The sequence below is a fragment of the Microtus pennsylvanicus genome, chromosome 12, assembly GCF_037038515.1.
Source record: "Microtus pennsylvanicus isolate mMicPen1 chromosome 12, mMicPen1.hap1, whole genome shotgun sequence".
NCBI lineage: Eukaryota > Metazoa > Chordata > Mammalia > Rodentia > Cricetidae > Microtus > Microtus pennsylvanicus.
In genome coordinates this window covers 36,883,242-36,889,241 of record NC_134590.1, presented here as the reverse complement: position 1 = coordinate 36,889,241, position 6,000 = coordinate 36,883,242, and the positions used below count along the sequence as shown (strand labels likewise).

The window sequence follows — 6,000 nt, the reverse complement described above, 5'->3', positions numbered from 1 at the left end:
CTTCTCCCACTGGGGGGACTGCCAGGCAAGGTGATTAAACAATAGGTCCAAACACCATCTCTCAGACGCTTTGAAAGGTGGCCCTGGTGCTCCTGAAATGGCTGACTGGTCACCCGCCTCTGGTGACCCTCTGGAGATAGCCATAGTCTGAAGGTCACAGAGAGGGAAGGATAACTGAACAATGGGGTTCTGAACGAAACAATAATGATCTGATCCCGAAGACAATTTTAGTTTAACAGGAAAATCTGACCTGTTTTGCAGAACAATTTCCATAAACTCGTCAGTATTCTCCTCATTAGATTATTCGTAGCTGTATGTATTCTTTAACTCTTTTTTTTAAAGATCTGAAACTACGCAGACAAACTATGCTGTAATAAAGAGTAAGCTATCCCCACACTATAGCTACACAGTGTTCTAGATACAACCCAAGCTGGCAGCTCCCACTTGCAGTGCTCACTTTTCTTCCACCCCTTCTGCCCTTCTAAGTGAAACTGCCTCTTTAACCCGCTTTAAGATGCTCTGGGATGCTTTGGGAGCTTTTCGTGGCTCTCTGGCGTGTACACAAGCGCGCTTGCGTGCGTGTGTGCTCGGCGCGCAGGGAGGGAAAAAGCGCGCAGTCTGGGCTCTGCGTCACTCCCGCACCTGGTCAGAGATGGGCTTAGTGGTGTTTAATCCACGGAGGGCACTCCAACCCGGGTGTTTTCCTGAGTCCCTGATTTTCCTGCCTGGAGTACCAGCGTCCCAGCCTCCTTTGGTGCCCGGTTTCCTCCCTCTTGCCATTAGACCCCAGTGCAGGAAGAAGGGTGATGCGGGGGAGGGCTGGTGGCTGGGTGGCCTGCGGGTAAGCTGCGCAGTGATCCCGGTCAGTTTCGGAGGAGTGCGTGTGGAGGAGCTGGGTTCTGGCCAGAGCCCAGGCTACGTTACCACCTGCTGAGAGCCTCCGGGGCCAAAGTAGCCACGGTCAGAGCCACCTGCTATAAATAGGCCATCAAGAACACGATGTGCAAACGCACATCCCGCCGCGAAGGCCATTATCACTCGTGGGCCCGCGTCCCCAGCACGCGGAGAATATCCCGGGCCAGGACTTCACGCTGAGGCTGGATGGGGCAGCGATCCGTGCACCTTATCCAAGCTCTCGTGGGGTGGAGCCTGGTGGCCCCTGGGCGGGCTGAGGATGGACCGCTGGGGAGCGAGGGGAGGGAGGCCGTGGAGGACCCGCACTGCAGCAGCTGTTGCTCGCCTGTGACTCGCCAATCTGGGCCGTGTCGCCCCGCCAGAGTCGCACGGAGCGGAGGAGAAGGGAGGGCACTGCGTCCTGTTCTTGGCTCCCGCGGAACCCACTAAGGAGATCCCCGCTGTTGCCCCCTCGCCCCCGCCCCCGCCTCCCCCGCGCTCGCCCAGCCCGGGAGGAGGAAACGCGAGCAGCGCGCAGACACCTCCTCCTCCGCTGCTGTCGCCGCCGCCGGCCACACCGCGGTGCCTGTTGCTGCAAGCCGCCGCGGGACCCGCCGTATCTTCAGCCCGCAAGAGAAGCAGCGCCAGACTGTGGAACGGTCCCCACTCCAGCTGCGTAGGGCGGCAAGAGCGCAGTCAGCTGAAGACTATGGACGCCTGGCCCGCCCAGGCCATCTTCAGGGTGCTGGGGAGCACCTACGAGCCCCAGCCCAGCCCGGAGCTCTGAGCGCGCCACCTCGCTGGTAGGTTCCACCTTGGGTCCCTAGGGTTTCGCGCAGCCCTCCACCTCCTGCAAGCCCCTGCGCTCCCTCACTGAGGAGAAGCCGCGGTCCCGCCACCCAAGGGCGTTGCTGCCGGGTCTCTAGGGGTGCGCCGTTGGGGGAGGGGGAAGAGAAAGGATTTCAGTGCCACCTTTTTGTCCCCTGCTTGGAGGGAACCGAAACCTTGATGCTCTCTGTGACCAGAGCGCTCAGGCAGGCTTCTCCCCAGCTCTTCTCGCATCTCCCGCCTCCCCCTCCCTCCCGCCAAATATCACCAGGGCGAAAGTGCTTGTAAGACTACCAGCTTGGGAGGAAGGGGTCAGAGTGACCCTAGGATACCTTTTCAAAGTTCAGGGTACTTTGCAGCGCTAACTTTGGCAGCTTCTCGGCGCACTCAACATTTCTTTCTATGGGCACATCCTGTCCTGGTCATTTTGAAACCCAGCTTAATTGTTTTCTAGCAGCTTCCGGATTGCTACGTGAGTAAGACTCTTTCAAATTTCACAGGTTGCAGTTTTCTTCTTTTCTGAAAGATGGGTCGTTTTGTTTGAAATCCGCCTAGGTGTGGCGTTCCCGGTTGTGATTTTTTTTTTTTTAAATTTTAAATGGCTGGTTCTCCGGAAGTTGCTTAAAAAGGAGAAGAAATTGAAAGTGATGATTGTTCCTCTCAGCAGACAGTTGAGTCTTCAGTGCCCCGGTATTGATGGACGGACAGGCGTTCACCTCATCCTCTCTCACTTTCCTCTTAGGTGACTGGGAGAGTTCTTTTATTAGTAGAATCGGGCGTTGGAAGGGAGTTTTTGATGACCTAATTTAAATGGGTCACACCCAAGAAATTCGGCTATCTCTACAAGCCTAAACTCCTAAACTTTTTGCATTGCACCTACACTGATAAAAGAGCCTGCTTTATTTAAGTCTCGCAGATGTGAAGTGGGATTGCTATGAGTTGGAGGATGGCCACGCTTGGCCTTTGTTGTTTGTGGGGCCTGCTCAGAGTGGGAGGGGTCTGAGGGAGGAGGAAAGGGCAGCTGTACCAAGAGGTAGGAATGCACCTTGCAGCCACTTACCCGGCTCCCTACCGGGTGTTCTGTCCTGCACCTGGCTGAGAGCTCTGTAGCCCTCTGAAAGGTAGAAGTTCTTTTATCTTTCCTTAGCATTCAGAGGATTGCTTCCTCTCGCGCAGAATCAGCGTCTTCCTGACTCTCTTGGGGAATCAGGAAGGTACATGAAAGAGTATGTAAGGGGTGCTTTCCAACGGTTAGAAATGGGCTGTTGGGCCTCCAGCGTGTCTGGTTTTAGGTGTTGGTTCCTATCAAATTAAAGACACTAACTCTCCAAATTTATCTGTAAGTCACCATTGATGGAGCATGAGCTACTGAATGGTAAGACGCGCCAGTGAGTTAGAGGGTATCCCATAACATGCTGAATGTATTAACTGATGACCAAGAGACAATAAAGGGATCCATTGTGGCTTGATGGACGGCCTAAAATCAGTAAGGGATGCTTTTTGTGGATTTGTTCAGTCATTTACAAACCAGTAGAAAAAAGGGGGAGCATTGGTGTAGTTATGAATTATTGATACCAAAGGAGAGCTTTGCAATGGGACTCCCTGCCACGGTCTACCCTGGTCTGTCCCATGGAGAGCTCAAGGGCTCCCTGATCACCTTGGGGACATTCCTGATTGGGTGACATCATGTCAGTGTTTGCCTTCTAACTTATAACACCTACTCTGTCACAGTTATCTGAGGGCATTTGGGGCTGGGTGGCTGGAAGAACCCTGAGTGTTGCCTTTCCCCTGACTATCTATCCTTTGTCAATACCTGACCGACTGCTCCAGAAGACAGCCTGGACCAAGAAGACTGTAGCTGTTGTGCTCGTAGGAGCTATGTTGTGGCCCATGTTGTAGCCGTGGTGTTGGTAGGAGCTATGTTGTGGCCCATTGTTTTCTAGGCTGTGCCCTTAGGGAAGGGCTGCCTGTACCCACTTCCCCGCCAGCTATTTGATAGAATAAGGGGCAACAAGGACCACAGCTGCTTGAGAGGCTACTGTTTTAAACATGCTTCTCTTTTTTTCTCACCAAAGATAGCTCCCTGAAGCACCCCACCCCAGCCTTTCTCTGTAGGTCCCAGGCCCCAAAGTTTTTATAGTCACAAGGAAACGTAAAACATATGCCCCTGTGAGGAGCGGCATGTGTGGCTGGGCTGGCACAGATACTTTGCCTTGCCCTTTCTGTGTCTGCCTTACTGCCCTTCTCAAGTTTAACGACCCCGGTAATCCCGGGGCTTGATCTGCCTCCCAGTCCCGTTCTGTTCTTGGACATTAAACTTGGAGAAGCAGAAAATGTTCATTAAAATAACTGGCTGGTCCAGCAATGAGGGTGTGCAGGGTTCGCATCCCAGGAGCAAGGAAATGGACTCTGTCTCCAGTCGGAGCTGCTCCCATGCAAGCTGCTTTGCTGTCTTTGTCCTCTCCCCACACCTTGCTTCCTTTTCAACCCCACTGAAATAGTTTAATGAAAATATTTTAAAAGAAGATTCCTCACAAAAGACATGATGTTCCAGGTCAGCTTTGGCTACATAATTAGTTTGTGACCTTCCTGGGTTACAGGCTACTCTCTCCAAACCTAAAAACCAAACAAACAACCCCCACCAAAAGATAACAAACTCATTTAACTTTAGCACATCTTTATATATTGCTTAACAGGGTGGTACATACCCAATTCCTACTACTATAAAAGCTGAGGCAGGAGGATGGAGAGTTGGAAGCCAGCCTAATTAATTAAACAATATTCTGTCTTAAAATGAAAAGAAGAGGGGGCTTGGGATATAATTCAGCATTGGAATGTTTGCCTAGTATGGATGAGGCCCTGGGTTCAATTCTTAGTACAAAAACAAATATCATATATAATAAATGAATCTATATTTTCAAACTAAGAAAATACTTATAGGCTTGCCAGAATTTATGGACTTACACAGGCAGAGTGCTTAAAACATACCTGTTATCTAATTAAAAAATTACTGCTATTTTTATGTTTATTTATTTTATATTTTATTTCCAACATTAAATTTGAATTTCAAAAACTATGGAAAATTTAGGTACAGCAGTCAACCTACGCCAGTGAGAAAGATGTCTGAGGAGTAATGAGACCGTCAGAGTGAGAATGGGAGTCTGTGCATGAGACAGGTTGAGATTCAAATCTGCCTTTACCATTTATTAGTGAGAGAACCCATCTGTGAAATGGGAGGATAAAGTAGACCCTTCTCAACTGTGGGAGTCCAGAAGGGCATCTGCAGCAAGTCCAAGAAGAGGAGAACCCAAGAGCCAAAAGATACAGGTTCAAATCCTCACGCTGTGCTTAGCCATTTGACCTTAGGCAAGTGCTCTCCCTGGAGGGGACCACCGGTTCTTTTCTCTCAGTTGTGTATGGTTGCTGTGTGTTAAGTTAGTTAATAGATACACAGCGCTGTTTGTGTTGACAGTTGTTACTACTCAAAGCAGCCATGCAGGAGGGAAGATTACACACACACACACACACACACACACACACACACACACACACTGGCTTGAATTAGCTCGGACTTCTATAAGAAGCCATTCCAAAAGGTTGTCACTTGACATGTCAAGTTAAAGAGGCACACCCCAGCACTGAGCACCCCAGAGGGTGAGAAAGTGAGACCACTGTTTTCTGGAACGCCATATCTATAACTGCAAAGGATCGCCCTTACCTGATCACTGCCCTGGCTGGAGTAGAAAGAAGTGGCAGGCCGTGTTTTTAAGCAGTCGTTATACACGGTGGATAGCATCACCAGGCAGATGTGTGTGAGAATCAGAGGTCATAGATAAAGAGGGGAAGAAGGAAGGGGCCGGCTCCTTTGTAATAACGCCCTTTTGCGAGAACTGATATATTTTTGCAGAAAGAGCCCACCCTACCAGAGGAGTATTGCTCTCTTTATGAAGGTGGCCATGATTCAGTCACCTGCTACTAGGCCTTACTTCGTAAAGTCCACCACTTTTTAATACAGTCACATTGCGTGCCAGGCTTCCAGGACACAACCCTAGGGTACCCACTAAAACCATATGGAGCCCTAGTGCCCTTCTGATCAGGTGAGAGCTGAAACTGCCTAGGCTAGCTATTGGAGAATTTTATTCCACCCTCTGTGTCCTGGGATGGGGTGATATGGAACTAGAAAGGGAGAGGGTTCCCCCTACATAGCTTGTGAACTCTACCCTGGCTTCTCCTGTGCTTAGACTCATAGACTCCTCCCCTAACCCCACACACAATTTT

The 6,000-nt window shown here is 50.4% G+C and overlaps 1 protein-coding gene across 2 annotated transcripts in view; it reads left to right on the top strand.

The window, feature by feature from the left end:
* Nucleotides 1–1,219: 1,219 nt before the first annotated feature.
* Nucleotides 1,220–6,000, top strand: part of Tbc1d1 (TBC1 domain family member 1) — a 187,048-nt gene continuing 182,267 nt past the window's right edge. Inside the window, exon 1 of one of the 2 annotated variants that reach the window (XM_075943453.1) lies at nt 1,220–1,697. The gene's annotated coding sequence lies outside the window, so the exon portion shown is untranslated. The remainder of the gene's footprint in view (nt 1,698–6,000) is intronic. The other variant, XM_075943454.1, reaches the window with a different exon arrangement.